Source organism: Oncorhynchus masou, chromosome 17 (assembly GCF_036934945.1).
Source record: "Oncorhynchus masou masou isolate Uvic2021 chromosome 17, UVic_Omas_1.1, whole genome shotgun sequence".
Lineage (NCBI taxonomy): Eukaryota > Metazoa > Chordata > Actinopteri > Salmoniformes > Salmonidae > Oncorhynchus > Oncorhynchus masou.
In genome coordinates this window covers 9,696,214-9,714,720 of record NC_088228.1, presented here as the reverse complement: position 1 = coordinate 9,714,720, position 18,507 = coordinate 9,696,214, and positions in this window count along the sequence as shown.

The following is an 18,507-nucleotide window of genomic DNA, read 5'->3' as shown; positions in this document are numbered from 1 at the left end:
CCTTCCCCCTACTACCTGATCCAGTCACAAACTGATCCTTCCCCCTACTACCTGATCCAGTCACAAACTGATCCTTCCCCCTACTACCTGATCCAGTCACAAACTGATCCTTCCCCCTACTACCCGATCCAGTCACAAACTGATCCTTCCCTCTACTACCTGATCCAGTCACAAACTGATCCTTCCCTCTACTACCCGATCCAGTCACAAACTGATCCTTCTCCCTACTACCTGATCCAGTCACAAACTGATCCTTCCCTCTACTACCTGATCCAGTCACAAACTGATCCTTCCCCCTACTACCTGATCCAGTCACAAACTGATCCTTCCCCCTACTACCTGATCCAGTCAAAAACTGATACTTCCCTCTACTACCTGACCCAGTCACAAACTGATCCTTCCCCCTACTACCTGATCCAGTCACAAACTGATCCTTCCCTCTACTACCTGATCGTCACGAACTGATCCTTCCCTCTACTATCTGATCCAGTCACAAACTGATCCTTCCCCTACTACCTGATCCAGTCACAAACTGATCCTTCCCCTACTACCTGATCCAGTCACAAACTGATCCTTCCCCTACTACCTGATCCAGTCACAAACTGATCCTTCCCTCTACTACCCGATCCAGTCACAAACTGATCCTTCCCCCTACTACCTGATCCAGTCACAAACTGATCCTTCCCCCTACTACCCGATCCAGTCACAAACTGATCCTTCCCCTACTACCTGATCCAGTCACAAACTGATCCTTCCCCCTACTACCTGATCCAGTCACAAACTGATCCTTCCCTCTACTACCTGATCCAGTCACAAACTGATCCCTCCCCTACTACCTGAACCAGTCACAAACTGATCCTTCCCCCTACTACCTGATCCAGTCACAAACTGATCCTTCCCTCTACTACCTGAACCAGTCACAAACTGATCCTTCCCCCTACTACCTGATCCAGTCACAAACTGATCCTTCCCTCTACTACCTGATCCAGTCACAAACTGATCCCTCCCCCTACTACCTGAACCAGTCACAAACTGATCCTTCCCCCTACTACCTGATCCAGTCACAAACTGATCCTTCCCCCTACTACCTGATCCAGTCACAAACTGATCCTTCCCCTACTACCTGATCCAGTCACAAACTGATCCTTCTCTCTACTACCCGATCCAGTCACAAACTGATCCTTCCCCTACTACCTGATCCAGTCACAAACTGATCCTTCCCCCTACTACCTGATCCAGACACAAACTGATCCTTCCTCTACTACCTGATCCAGTCACAAACTGATCCTTCCCCTACTACCTGATCCAGTCACAAACTGATCCTTCCTCTACTACCTGAACCAGTCACAAACTGATCCTTCCCCTACTACCTGATCCAGTCACAAACTGATCCTTCCCTCTACTACCTGATCCAGTCACAAACTGATCCTTCCCTCTACTACCTGATCCAGTCACAAACTGATCCTTCCCACTACTACCTGAACCAGTCACAAACTGATCCTTCCCCTACTACCTGATCCAGTCACAAACTGATCCTTCCCCTACTACCTGATCCAGTCACAAACTGATCCGTCCCCCTACTACCTGATCCAGTCACAAACTGATCCTTCCCCCTACTACCTGATCCAGTCACAAACTGATCCTTCCCCCTACTACCTGATCCAGTCACAAACTGATCCTTCCCCCTACTACCTGATCCAGTCACAAACTGATCCTCTACTACCTGATCCAGTCACAAACTGATCCTTCCCCCTACTACCTGATCCAGTCACAAACTGATCCTTCCCCCTACTACCTGATCCAGTCACAAACTGATCCTTCCCCCTACTACCTGATCCAGTCACAAACTGATCCTTCCCCCTACTACCCGATCCAGTCACAAACTGATCCTTCCCTCTACTACCTGATCCAGTCACAAACTGATCCTTCCCTCTACTACCCGATCCAGTCACAAACTGATCCTTCTCCCTACTACCTGATCCAGTCACAAACTGATCCTTCCCTCTACTACCTGATCCAGTCACAAACTGATCCTTCCCCTACTACCTGATCCAGTCACAAACTGATCCTTCCCCCTACTACCTGATCCAGTCAAAAACTGATACTTCCTCTACTACCTGATCCAGTCACAAACTGATCCTTCCCCTACTACCTGATCCAGTCACAAACTGATCCTTCCCTCTACTACCTGATCGTCACGAACTGATCCTTCCCTCTACTATCTGATCCAGTCACAAACTGATCCTTCCCCTACTACCTGATCCAGTCACAAACTGATCCTTCCCCTACTACCTGATCCAGTCACAAACTGATCCTTCCCCCTACTACCTGATCCAGTCACAAACTGATCCTTCCCTCTACTACCCGATCCAGTCACAAACTGATCCTTCCCCCTACTACCTGATCCAGTCACAAACTGATCCTTCCCCCTACTACCCGATCCAGTCACAAACTGATCCTTCCCCCTACTACCTGATCCAGTCACAAACTGATCCTTCCCCCTACTACCTGATCCAGTCACAAACTGATCCTTCCCTCTACTACCTGATCCAGTCACAAACTGATCCTTCCCCCTACTACCTGAACCAGTCACAAACTGATCCTTCCCCCTACTACCTGATCCAGTCACAAACTGATCCTTCCCTCTACTACCTGAACCAGTCACAAACTGATCCTTCCCCCTACTACCTGATCCAGTCACAAACTGATCCTTCCCCTACTACCTGATCCAGTCACAAACTGATCCTTCCCTCTACTACCTGAACCAGTCACAAACTGATCCTTCCCCCTACTACCTGATCCAGTCACAAACTGATCCTTCCCTCTACTACCTGATCCAGTCACAAACTGATCCCTCCCCCTACTACCTGAACCAGTCACAAACTGATCCTTCCCCCTACTACCTGATCCAGTCACAAACTGATCCTTCCCCCTACTACCTGATCCAGTCACAAACTGATCCTTCCCCCTACTACCTGATCCAGTCACAAACTGATCCTTCTCTCTACTACCCGATCCAGTCACAAACTGATCCTTCCCCTACTACCTGATCCAGTCACAAACTGATCCTTCCCCTACTACCTGATCCAGTCACAAACTGATCCTTCCCTCTACTACCTGATCCAGTCACAAACTGATCCTTCCCCTACTACCTGATCCAGTCACAAACTGATCCTTCCCTCTACTACCTGAACCAGTCACAAACTGATCCTTCCCCCTACTACCTGATCCAGTCACAAACTGATCCTTCCTCTACTACCTGATCCAGTCACAAACTGATCCTTCCCTCTACTACCTGATCCAGTCACAAACTGATCCTTCCCACTACTACCTGAACCAGTCACAAACTGATCCTTCCCCCTACTACCTGATCCAGTCACAAACTGATCCTTCCCCTACTACCTGATCCAGTCACAAACTGATCCTTCCCCCTACTACCTGATCCAGTCACAAACTGATCCTTCCCCCTACTACCTGATCCAGTCACAAACTGATCCTTCCCCTACTACCTGATCCAGTCACAAACTGATCCTTCCCCCTACTACCTGATCCAGTCACAAACTGATCCTTCCCTCTACTACCTGATCCAGTCACAAACTGATCCTTCCCACTACTACCTGAACCAGTCACAAACTGATCCTTCCCCCTACTACCTGATCCAGTCACAAACTGATCCTTCCCCCTACTACCTGATCCAGTCACAAACTGATCCTTCCCCCTACTACCTGATCCAGTCACAAACTGATCATTCCCTCTACTACCTGATCCAGTCACAAACTGATCCTTCCCACTACTACCTGAACCAGTCACAAACTGATCCTTCCCTCTACTACCTGATCCAGTCACAAACTGATCCTTCCCACTACTACCTGAACCAGTCACAAACTGATCCTTCCCCTACTACCTGATCCAGTCACAAACTGATCCTTCCCCCTACTACCTGATCCAGTCACAAACTGATCCTTCCCCCTACTACCTGATCCAGTCACAAACTGATCCTTCCCCCTACTACCTCATCCAGTCACAAACTGATCCTTCCCCCTACTACCTGATCCAGTCACAAACTGATCCTTCCCCTACTACCTGATCCAGTCACAAACTGATCCTTCCCCTACTACCTGATCCAGTCACAAACTGATCCTTCCCCCTACTACCTGATCCAGTCACAAACTGATCCTTCCCCTACTACCTCATCCAGTCACAAACTGATCCTTCCCCCTACTACCTGATCCAGTCACAAACTGATCCTTCCCCTACTACCTGATCCAGTCACAAACTGATCCTTCCCTCTACTACCTGATCCAGTCACAAACTGATCCTTCCCCTACTACCTGATCCAGTCACAAACTGATCCTTCCCCCTACTACCCGATCCAGTCACAAACTGATCCTTCCCTCTACTACCTGATCCAGTCACAAACTGATCCTTCCCTCTACTACCCGATCCAGTCACAAACTGATCCTTCTCCCTACTACCTGATCCAGTCACAAACTGATCCTTCCCTCTACTACCTGATCCAGTCACAAACTGATCCTTCCCCCTACTACCTGATCCAGTCACAAACTGATCCTTCCCCCTACTACCTGATCCAGTCAAAAACTGATACTTCCCTCTACTACCTGATCCAGTCACAAACTGATCCTTCCCCCTACTACCTGATCCAGTCACAAACTGATCCTTCCCTCTACTACCTGATCGTCACGAACTGATCCTTCCCTCTACTATCTGATCCAGTCACAAACTGATCCTTCCCCCTACTACCTGATCCAGTCACAAACTGATCCTTCCCCCTACTACCTGATCCAGTCACAAACTGATCCTTCCCCCTACTACCTGATCCAGTCACAAACTGATCCTTCCCTCTACTACCCGATCCAGTCACAAACTGATCCTTCCCCCTACTACCTGATCCAGTCACAAACTGATCCTTCCCCCTACTACCCGATCCAGTCACAAACTGATCCTTCCCCCTACTACCTGATCCAGTCACAAACTGATCCTTCCCCCTACTACCTGATCCAGTCACAAACTGATCCTTCCCTCTACTACCTGATCCAGTCACAAACTGATCCTTCCCCCTACTACCTGAACCAGTCACAAACTGATCCTTCCCCCTACTACCTGATCCAGTCACAAACTGATCCTTCCCTCTACTACCTGAACCAGTCACAAACTGATCCTTCCCCCTACTACCTGATCCAGTCACAAACTGATCCTTCCCCCTACTACCTGATCCAGTCACAAACTGATCCTTCCCTCTACTACCTGAACCAGTCACAAACTGATCCTTCCCCCTACTACCTGATCCAGTCACAAACTGATCCTTCCCTCTACTACCTGATCCAGTCACAAACTGATCCCTCCCCCTACTACCTGAACCAGTCACAAACTGATCCTTCCCCCTACTACCTGATCCAGTCACAAACTGATCCTTCCCCTACTACCTGATCCAGTCACAAACTGATCCTTCCCCCTACTACCTGATCCAGTCACAAACTGATCCTTCCCTCTACTACCCGATCCAGTCACAAACTGATCCTTCCCCCTACTACCTGATCCAGTCACAAACTGATCCTTCCCCTACTACCTGATCCAGTCACAAACTGATCCTTCCCTCTACTACCTGATCCAGTCACAAACTGATCCTTCCCCCTACTACCTGATCCAGTCACAAACTGATCCTTCCCTCTACTACCTGAACCAGTCACAAACTGATCCTTCCCCTACTACCTGATCCAGTCACAAACTGATCCTTCCCTCTACTACCTGATCCAGTCACAAACTGATCCTTCCCTCTACTACCTGATCCAGTCACAAACTGATCCTTCCCACTACTACCTGAACCAGTCACAAACTGATCCTTCCCCCTACTACCTGATCCAGTCACAAACTGATCCTTCCCCCTACTACCTGATCCAGTCACAAACTGATCCTTCCCCCTACTACCTGATCCAGTCACAAACTGATCCTTCCCCCTACTACCTGATCCAGTCACAAACTGATCCTTCCCCCTACTACCTGATCCAGTCACAAACTGATCCTTCCCCCTACTACCTGATCCAGTCACAAACTGATCCTTCCCTCTACTACCTGATCCAGTCACAAACTGATCCTTCCCACTACTACCTGAACCAGTCACAAACTGATCCTTCCCCCTACTACCTGATCCAGTCACAAACTGATCCTTCCCCTACTACCTGATCCAGTCACAAACTGATCCTTCCCCCTACTACCTGATCCAGTCACAAACTGATCATTCCCTCTACTACCTGATCCAGTCACAAACTGATCCTTCCCACTACTACCTGAACCAGTCACAAACTGATCCTTCCCTCTACTACCTGATCCAGTCACAAACTGATCCTTCCCACTACTACCTGAACCAGTCACAAACTGATCCTTCCCCCTACTACCTGATCCAGTCACAAACTGATCCTTCCCCCTACTACCTGATCCAGTCACAAACTGATCCTTCCCCTACTACCTGATCCAGTCACAAACTGATCCTTCCCCTACTACCTCATCCAGTCACAAACTGATCCTTCCCCTACTACCTGATCCAGTCACAAACTGATCCTTCCCCCTACTACCTGATCCAGTCACAAACTGATCCTTCCCCTACTACCTGATCCAGTCACAAACTGATCCTTCCCCTACTACCTGATCCAGTCACAAACTGATCCTTCCCCTACTACCTCATCCAGTCACAAACTGATCCTTCCCCCTACTACCTGATCCAGTCACAAACTGATCCTTCCCCCTACTACCTGATCCAGTCACAAACTGATCCTTCCCTCTACTACCTGATCCAGTCACAAACTGATCCTTCCCCTACTACCTGATCCAGTCACAAACTGATCCTTCCCCCTACTACCCGATCCAGTCACAAACTGATCCTTCCCTCTACTACCTGATCCAGTCACAAACTGATCCTTCCCTCTACTACCCGATCCAGTCACAAACTGATCCTTCTCCCTACTACCTGATCCAGTCACAAACTGATCCTTCCCTCTACTACCTGATCCAGTCACAAACTGATCCTTCCCCCTACTACCTGATCCAGTCACAAACTGATCCTTCCCCTACTACCTGATCCAGTCAAAAACTGATACTTCCCTCTACTACCTGATCCAGTCACAAACTGATCCTTCCCCCTACTACCTGATCCAGTCACAAACTGATCCTTCCCTCTACTACCTGATCGTCACGAACTGATCCTTCCCTCTACTATCTGATCCAGTCACAAACTGATCCTTCCCCCTACTACCTGATCCAGTCACAAACTGATCCTTCCCCCTACTACCTGATCCAGTCACAAACTGATCCTTCCCCCTACTACCTGATCCAGTCACAAACTGATCCTTCCCTCTACTACCCGATCCAGTCACAAACTGATCCTTCCCCTACTACCTGATCCAGTCACAAACTGATCCTTCCCCTACTACCCGATCCAGTCACAAACTGATCCTTCCCCCTACTACCTGATCCAGTCACAAACTGATCCTTCCCTCTACTACCTGATCCAGTCACAAACTGATCCTTCCCCCTACTACCTGATCCAGTCACAAACTGATCCTTCCCTCTACTACCTGAACCAGTCACAAACTGATCCTTCCCCCTACTACCTGATCCAGTCACAAACTGATCCTTCCCTCTACTACCTGATCCAGTCACAAACTGATCCTTCCCTCTACTACCTGATCCAGTCACAAACTGATCCTTCCCACTACTACCTGAACCAGTCACAAACTGATCCTTCCCCTACTACCTGATCCAGTCACAAACTGATCCTTCCCCTACTACCTGATCCAGTCACAAACTGATCCTTCCCCTACTACCTGATCCAGTCACAAACTGATCCTTCCCCCTACTACCTGATCCAGTCACAAACTGATCCTTCCCCCTACTACCTGATCCAGTCACAAACTGATCCTTCCCCTACTACCTGATCCAGTCACAAACTGATCCTTCCCTCTACTACCTGATCCAGTCACAAACTGATCCTTCCCACTACTACCTGAACCAGTCACAAACTGATCCGTCCCCCTACTACCTGATCCAGTCACAAACTGATCCTTCCCCTACTACCTGATCCAGTCACAAACTGATCCTTCCCCTACTACCTGATCCAGTCACAAACTGATCATTCCCTCTACTACCTGATCCAGTCACAAACTGATCCTTCCCACTACTACCTGAACCAGTCACAAACTGATCCTTCCCCTACTACCTGATCCAGTCACAAACTGATCCTTCCCCCTACTACCTGATCCAGTCACAAACTGATCCTTCCCCTACTACCTGATCCAGTCACAAACTGATCCTTCCCCTACTACCTCATCCAGTCACAAACTGATCCTTCCCCTACTACCTGATCCAGTCACAAACTGATCCTTCCCCTACTACCTGATCCAGTCACAAACTGATCCTTCCCCTACTACCTGATCCAGTCACAAACTGATCCTTCCCCCTACTACCTGATCCAGTCACAAACTGATCCTTCCCCCTACTACCTCATCCAGTCACAAACTGATCCTTCCCCCTACTACCCGATCCAGTCACAAACTGATCCTTCACCCTACTACCTGATCCAGTCACAAACTGATCCTTCCCCCTACTACCTGATCCAGTCACAAACTGATCCTTCCCTCTACTACCTGATCCAGTCACAAACTGATCCTTCCCACTACTACCTGAACCAGTCACAAACTGATCCTTCCCCCTACTACCTGATCCAGTCACAAACTGATCCTTCCCCCTACTACCTGATCCAGTCACAAACTGATCCTTCCCCCTACTACCTGAACCAGTCACAAACTGATCCTTCCCCCTACTTGGACTGACAGGTACAACAACAGTCCTATGCCTTACTCTTGTGAGACTGCTTAATGCTGCTTAAATGTAACATTGTATACTACAGTCTATATATACTGTATACATGTTGTATTTACCTACATAGGCCTATGTAAGCTGCAATTCAGCTTTTAGATGCAAATGTGTACAATTCAAAATAAACCTTAAATAAATAAATATAATTGAAAATCCATAAATAAAGTACAAATAAAGAACAACAAAAAAATCTCTCAGCTATAGGTATCATTTGAATGCCTATGTAATAAGCATATGGGGACACCACAGACTGTGAAAATATGCTAATGTGTATACTAAAATATACATGTCATAATTCAGACTAGACCCAAGCCCATGGAGTGCTGTTTTTTCAGTGATTTACTCCTCCTGTGTATGATAGTTTCTGCCTGCCTCACTAACGACACCTTTGCCTATGTCCTGCCTGTACTTTAGTCTATCGGATTTCCTGTAACCTACCTATAGCCTGATCTCCCAGACGGTGTTACGAGCCTTTTCCCTGCCTGTACTGTTGACCTTTTGGACCCCCTGTGTATGACCTTCTGCCTGCCCCTGGACCCAGCTACCTGCCTCCTCCTGTGTATGACCTTCTGCCTGCCCCTGGACCCAGCTACCTGCCTCCTCCTGTGGTCCTTTTCAATAAACATCTGCGCTTGAAACCAGCTCTCTGTCTCCCCTCATGTTCATTACAACATCCTGTGTGAGAAGAGAGAGAGCGAGAGAGAGAGATTGACAGATTGACAGAGATTGACAGAGAGAGAGATTGACAGAGATTGACAGAGAGCGAGAGAGAGAGAGAGAGAGAGACAGAGATTGATTGTATATTATCTACCTCACTTTCTTTGGCAATGTTAACACATGTTTCCCATGCCAATAAAGCCCCTTGAATTGAATTGATTGACAGAGAGACGGAGACTGATTGACAGAGAGACAGTGATTGATTGACAGAGAGATATTGACAAAGAGAGAGAGAGAGATTGACAGAGAGAAAGATTGACAGAGAAAGATTGACAGAGAGAGATTGACAGAGATTGATTGACAGGGATACAGAGATTGATTGACAGAGAGACAGAGATTGATTGACAGAGAGAGAGAGAGAGAGAGAGAGAGAGAGAGAGAGAGAGAGAGAGAGAGAGAGAGAGAGAGAGAGAGAGAGCGAGAGAGAGAGAGAGATGTTTGTCAATCGATTGCAGCAATGTATAAATCCCAGAGCGGAACATTTACAAAACGGTTCTACAAAATGCATTTAAATGTTAATCAAATGAGACAGAACTGCATACTGATAGAAGAGACTCTATAGTGCATGTCAGAGCAAAAACCAAGCCATGAGGTCAAAGGAATTATCCGTAGAGCTCCAAGACAGGATTGTGTCGAAGCACAGATCTGGGGAAGGGTACCAAAACATGTTTGCAGCATTGAAGGTCATAGAGACCACACAGTGGCCTGTCACGCCCTGGTCATAGAGAGGCTGTTATTCTCTATTTTGGTTAGGCCAGGGTGTGACTAGGGTGGGCATTCTATGTTCCTTTGTCTATGTTTTTGTATTTCTTTGTTTTTGGCCGGGTATGGTTCTCAATCAGGGACAGCTGTCTATCGTTGTCTGTGATTGGGAACCATACTTAGGTAGCTCTTGCCCACATGGGTTTTGTGGGTAGTTGTTTTCTGTTTTGTGTCTGCACCAGACAGAACTGTTTTGGTTTCATTTTGTTCTCTTGTCGTTTTTGTCATTCAGTGTTCTGTTCTATTACAGAAGGAGGTGAGGGCCCTCGGAGTGTGGTGTCAGGAAAATAACCTCACACTCAACGTCAACAAAACTAAGGAGATGATTGTGGACTTCAGGAAACAGCAGAGGGAACACCCCCCTATCCACATCGATGGAACAGTAGTGGAGAGGGTAGTAGGTTTTAAGTTCCTCAGCATACACATCACAGACAAACTGAATTGGGCCACCCACACAGACAGCATCGTGAAGAAGGCGCAGCAGCAAATTCGGCTTGTCACCAAAAGCACTCACAAACTTCTACAGATGCACAATCGAGAGCATCCTGGCGGGCTGTATCACCGCCTGGTACGGCAACTGCTCCGCCCACAACCGTAAGGCTCTCCAGAGGGTAGTGAGGTCTGCACAACGCATCATCGGGGGCAAACTACCTGCCCTCCAGGACACCTACACCACCCGATGTTACAGGAAGGCCATAAAGATCATCAAGGACAACAACCACCCGAGCCACTGCCTGTTCACCCCGCTAAGCTGGGACCGAGAGACTGAAAAACAGCTTCTATCTCAAGGCCATCAGGCTGTTAAACAGCCACCACTAACATTGAGTGGCTGCTGCCAACACACCGACTCCAGCCACTTTAATAATGGGAATTGATGGGAAATGATGTAATATATATCACTAGCCACTTTAAACAATGCTACCTAATATAATGTTTACATACCCTACATTATTCATCTCATATGTATACGTATATACTGTACTCTATATCATCTACTGTATCTTTATGTAATACATATATCACTAGCCACTTTAACTATGCCACTTTGTTTACATACTCATCTCATATTTATATACTGTACTCGATACCATAACTGTATCTTGCCTATGCTGCTCTGTACCATCACTCATTAATATATCTTTATGTACATATTCTTTATCCCCTTACACTTGTGTGTATAAGGTAGTAGTTTTGGAATTGTTAGTTAGATTACTTGTTGGTTATTACTGCATTGTCGGAATTAGAAGCACAAGCATTTCCCTACACTCGCATGAACATCTGCTAACCATGTGTACGTGACAAATAAAATTTGATTTGATTTAAATAATCATGAACACTTACCACTCTGCACTTTGGTCTTCACCTTCTTCCACCAACGGCCGTTACAGAGGCCCCCATCATTCTTAAATGGAAGAAGTTTGGAACCACCAAGAATCTTCCTAGAGCTTGCCGACCGGCCAAACTGAGCAATCAGGAGAGAAGGGCCTAGGTCAGGGAGGTGACCAAGAACCTAATGGTCACTCTGACAGAGGTCCAGAGTTCCTCTGTGGAGATGGGAGAACCTTCCAGAAAGACAACCATCTCTGCAGCACTCCACCAATGAGGCCTTTATGGTAGAGTGGCCAGATGGAAGCCACTCCTCTGTAAAAGGCACATGACAGCCCACTTGGAGTTTGCCAAAAGGCAAATGAGAAACAAGATTCTCTGGTCTGATGAAACCAAGATTGAACTCTTTGGCTTGAATACCAAGCATCACGTCTGGAGGAAACCTGGCACCATCCCTAAGGTGAAGCGTGGTGGTGGCAGCATCATGCTGTGGGAATGTTTTTCAGAGGCAGGGACTGGGAGACTAGTCAGGATCGAGGAAAAGATGAACGGAGCAATGTACAGAGAGATCCTTGACGAAAACCTGCTCCAGAGAGCTCAGGACCTCAGACTGGGGGTGAAAGTTCACCTTCCAACTGCACAACAACCCTAAGCACACAGCCAAGACAACACAGGAGAGGTTTCGGGTCAAGTCTCTGAATGTCCTTGAGTGGCCCAGCAAGAGCCCAGACTTGAACCCGATCGAACATCTCTGGAGAGACCTGAAAATAGCTGTGTAGCGACACTCCCCATCTAACCTGACAGAGCTTGAGAGGATCTGCAGAGAAGAAAGGGAGAAACTCCCCAAATACAGGTGTGCCAAGCTTGTAGCGTCATACCCAAGAAGACTCAAGGCTGTAATCGCTGCCAAAGGTGCTTGAACAAAGTACTGAGGAAAGGGACTGAATACTTACGTAAATGTGATATTTCAGTTTTTAATTTTAAATAAATTTGTAAAAATTTCTAAAAACCTGTTTTTGCTTTGTCATTATGGGGTATTGTGTGTAAATAGATGAGGAAAAAAACTATTTACTACATTTTCAAAAAAAGTCTTTAACGTAACAAAATGTGGAAAAAGTCAAGGGGTCTGAATACTTTCCGAATGCACTGTATGTCTGTAGCTACACAGTATGTGGTCACTGTGGTTTTCTGTGGTGACAAAGGCAAATCGCTAAAATGGATGTTCCTGAACCAAATCACTGGACCTGAATCAAATCACTGGATATGAACCAAATCATTGGACCTGAAACAAATCATTGGACCTGAACCAAATCCCTGGACATGAACCAAATCCCTGGACATTAACCAAATCACTGGACCTGAACCAAATCCCTGGACCTGAACCAAATCACTGGACCTGAACCAACTCACTGGACCTGAACCAAATCCCTGGACCTGAACAAAATCACTGGACCTGAACCAAATCACTGGACCTGAACCAAATCCCTGGACCTGAACCAAATCACTGGACCTGAACCAAATCCCTGGACCTGAACCAAATCCCTGGACCTGAACCAAATCACTGGACCTGAAACAAATCCCTGGACATGAACGAAATCACTGGACCTGAACCAAATCACTGGACCTGAACCAAATCCCTGGACCTGAACCAAATCACTGGACCTGAACCAAATCCCTGGACCTGAACCAAATCACTGGACCTGAACCAAATCCCTGGACCAGAACCAAATCACTGGACCTGAACCAAATCCCTGGACATGAACCAAATCACTGGACCTGAACCAAATCCCTGGACCTAAACCAAATCACTGGACCTGAACCAAATCACTGGACATGAACCAAATCACAGGACCTGAACCAAATCCCTGGACCTGAACCAAATCACTGGACCTGAACCAAATCACTGGACATGAACCAAAACACTGGACCTGAACCAAATCCCTGGACCTGAACCAAATCACTGGACATGAACCAAATCACTGGACCTGAACCAAATCCCTGGACCTAAACCAAATCACTGGACCTGAACCAAATCACTGGACATGAACCAAATCACAGGACCTGAACCAAATCCCTGGACCTGAACCAAATCACTGGACCTGAACCAAATCACTGGACATGAACCAAATCACTGGACCTGAACCAAATCCCTGGACCTGAACCAAATCACTGGACATGAACCAAATCACTGGACCTGAACCAAATCCCTGGACCTGAACCAAATCACTGGACCTGAACCAAATCACTGGACCTGAACCAAATCACTGGACCTGAACCAAATCCCTGGACATGAACCAAATCACTGGACATGAACCAAAATAATGCAGTGTGTATTAATACATAATAACACTTTCCTGAACCAACACTTGACTCCTCCCCCTTCTAACTCTGACTTTGCTGATGGCTGCTTTGAGGAAAAGTTACTTCCTATGCCTGTGATATGTGGTTGTGCCACCTAGCTATCTTAAGATGAAAGCACTAACTAACTGTAAGTCGCTCTGGATAAGAGCATCGGTTTAAAGACTCAAATGTAAAATGTGTAATGTAAATACCACTAAAACCCACTACCTATGAGCACAGCCTCTTACCTGCTAAAAAACCCTTTCAGACTTCAGTGGTGTAAAGTATTAAAGTAAAAATACTTTAAAGTACTACTTAAAACGTTTTTGGGGGGGGATCTGTACTTTAGTTTTTATATTTTTGCCAACTTTTACTTCACTTCATTCCTAAAGAAAATAATATACTTTTAACTCCATGCATTTTCCCCGATACCCAAAAGTACTCGTTACATTTTGACAGGAAAATGGTCCAATTCACACACTTATCAAGAGAATATCCCTGGTCATCCCTGCTGCCTCTGATCTAAACACATGTTTTGTTTGTAAATTATGTCTGAGTGTTGCAGTGTGCCAAAGACTATCCGTCAATAAAAAGAAAAACAGTCTGTTTTTTTTGTGCAGTCTGGTTTGTTTATTATAAGGAATTTGAAATGGTTTATATTTTTACTTTAATACTTAAGTACATTTAAACCCAAATACTTTTAGACCTTTACTCAAGTAGTATTTTACTGGGAGACTTTTACTTGAGTCATTTTCTATTAAGGTATCTTTACTTTTTCTTAAGTATGACAATTGAGTACTTATTCCACCACTGCTTGAAATGACACATCTGTCTAGTGCCATACAGACACTCTGGGACCTTCATGACTGGGGAGGCTAGAGCTATAACAACACTAGTCTCTTCCAATACCAGTCTCTTCCCACAGCCTATACCAATGCTAGTCTCTTCCAACAGCCTATACCAATGCTAGTCTCTTCCAACAGCCTATACCAATTCTAGTCTCTTCCAACAGCCTATACCAATGCTAGTCTCTTCCAACAGCCTATACCAATGCTAGTCTCTTCCAACAGCCTATACCAATGCTAGTCTCTTCCCACAGCCTATACCAATGCTAGTCTCTTCCAACAGCCTATACCAATGTCTGTCTCTTCCAACAGCCTATACCAATGTCTCTCTTCCAACAGCCTATAGCAATGCTAGTCTCTTCCCACAGCCTATACCAATTCTAGTCTCTTCCAACAGCCTATACCAATGCCTCTCTTCCAACAGCCTATACCAATGTCTGTCTCTTCCAACAGCCTATACCAATGCCTCTCTTCCAACAGCCTATACCAATGTCTGTCTCTTCCAACAGCCTATACCAATGTCTCTCTTCCAACAGCCTATAGCAATGCTAGTCTCTTCCAACAGCCTATACCAATTCTAGTCTCTTCCAACAGCCTATACCAATGTCTCTCTTCCAACAGCCTATACCAATGTCTGTCTCTTCCAACAGCCTATACCAATGTCTCTCTTCCAACAGCCTATAGCAATGCTAGTCTCTTCCCACAGCCTATACCAATTCTAGTCTCTTCCCACAGCCTATACCAATGCTAGTCTCTTCCAACAGCCTATACCAATGTCTCTCTTCCAACAGCCTATACCAATGTCTGTCTCTTCCAACAGCCTATACCAATGTCTCTCTTCCAACAGCCTATAGCAATGCTAGTCTCTTCCAACAGCCTATACCAATGCTAGTCTCTTCCAACAGCCTATACCAATGCTAGTCTCTTCCAACAGCCTATACCAATGCCTCTCTTCCGACAGCCTATACCAATGCCTCTCTTCCGACAGCCTATACCAATGCCTCTCTTCCGACAGCCTATACCAATGCCTCTCTTCCCACAGCCTATACCAATGCCTCTCTTCCGACAGCCTATACCAATGCCTCTCTTCCGACAGCCTATACCAATGTCTGTCTCTTCCCACAGCCTATACCAATGCTAGTCTCTTCCAACAGCCTATACCAATGCTAGTCTCTTCCAACAGCCTATACCAATGCTAGTCTCTTCCAACAGCCTATACCAATGCCTCTCTTCCGACAGCCTATACCAATGCTATGAGAGTTGACGGTGGCGGTGCTGTCTCGGCTGAGTTGAAAACTGGTTGATCTGCATCTGTCACTTTATATCCAGTCAATGATGTCATTTCCAGAGAACACCATGGACCCTGTTAGAATACTCTGAGATGATTCCATCCTTCCTTTAAATTATCACTGGTCTGACATTGGATAAGTGGTGAAAGCTACTGTATGTCACGGAAAGAATACTATTGGAACAGGACCCCGTGTACAGTAGGTATCCTGAACCTCATCATTCCCCTTTAACACAGCTGTTGTTTTGAGTTTGGATGCACTGCAGTATTGTAATTATACTCCTGTGTTTTTACAGAACATTGTCATGTTGTATTGTCATGATTCAGTAGCAGCAGCAGCATCCTTGCAACACAGTGCAGTATAATCTAGGTTTTGGCCTTTCTAGGGAGTTTTTCCCAGCCACCGTGCTTCTACACCTGCATTGCTTGCTGTTTGGGGTTTTAGGCTGGGTTTCTGTACAGCACTTTGAGATATCAGCTGATGTACGAAGGGCTATATAAATACATTTGATTTGATCTTACCATCAAGTCCACATGTAGACTGAGCCCCGGTTGGCTATTCATGTAATGTATAAAGTATAGTGTTTGCATGTACGTGCCACAGTCGCTGCTACCTTACAAGCACTGTTCTGTACTTTTCAATCACTCACACTTGGATACTATTCAGTGGTTTTGGGATTGTCTCACACTGTCTCCGCCCAGAACCTCAGAGCCAGGAGGCTGGTGTACATCTGAACTGACTGATGTAGCGTGACACAGTGGTGCACTGTGCAGCCGAGCATAGACAGCCTAATGGCAGCTGAGTGACACCATCATAAATCACAACCTCTTCTCCCCCATCACCTTGGCAACACATACAACCAAACACTAGCAAGCAAACACTTTATAAAGATTGACGTTTTATGTTGAAGACGCCTCATTATTAGGCAATTAGTAGTCTATTTTATGGTTGACAAATGGGATGTGTGGTGTAACTTTTCATATCCTTAGTTTAAGAATGTTATACTCTGTGTGCTCAGATTTCTTTTTAAATTGTATATAGTTTATATTTATTTGAAGAAAAATAGCCGTTTCTGCTGGTATTTCAAATACAATTAAAACATGCATAAATTATTAATACATCTTACAAATAGTAGTGCTATTTACAGTATAGTGTTAAATATAGTGTTGTACATTTAATTCCACATTGATAAGACATTGCGTGCAAAACCAGCATGCATGAGCCCATTCTGAAACTCGAAAGTACATTTTGTATTTTTTTTTTTACAATTAATTGACGACGCTCCTGTGAACAACGTTTGCAAACTATTCCCACGCCCAAATAGATACAAGGTTTCACGTCACGTGGCACCGCCGCATTAAATTGTGTTGTTCCTGAGTGAAACCCCTCTTGACTGAAAGCTCATGATCGTGACAAGCATAGCTAGCAACACAATCAGTAGGAAAATTAAGCCATTTTTGGGGGGGTTAACTTTCGATTTGACTTGCAGGCCTTCTTGATCGCCGGATAACTAGCTAGCTAAGTAGAATTAATCATGTCAAATGTTTACAAACCGCAAAAAAGTCCACGAAACCCAAAGTGTGCCAGATGCAGAAATCATGGATTCATTGTTCAACTCAAGGGACATTCGGGACAGTGTCAATTTCTTAAATGCAATTGTTGGAAATGTTCTCTGATTGCAGAGAGAACGAAAATAATGGCATTTCAAAGACGGATCAAGAAAACTAACAAAGAAGAATCAGCACTTAATTTGACTTGGTCAAGGCCTGGTGATACACCGGTTGATGGCACTTTGAGCGGCCGGGTGGAAAACGCACATCTGCCCGACACATCTGGAGTGATGTTTCCTGGCCCCGGAACACGTACAGAGACAGTCATCAAGATGCCACCACAACAAATTGAAGAGGCATACGGTAGGACCTATGCGGAGATGGAGGTCCCCGACAAGTCTGCCAAAGATAGCCATGGCCCATGGATCACTCATGAACCGCAGAGAAAGTCCACCCCTGGAGGTGGTGATCATGGCGGTGAAGACGGTGGTTACGGGGCGCCTTGGAGTGGGATTCAGGATGCGTCTTCAGCGATGAGTCGAAGTAAGTTGATCAATCTTTTGTTGAATAAATTCATTTAACATGCATGTGGTTTTTTGTAGCGCTAGCTAACGTTACACTCTTGAAAAACATAATAAATATTTTTTTTTTTAAAAACGATATATATTTTAATATTGTTGATAAACCTTGTTATTAACAGGGTAGCTAACATGGTTAGGTTGCTATTGAATTTCAGAGCTCTAATTTCGCGCCTTTTTATTCTCTTGTTGGGATGAGTTTCAGTGTTTG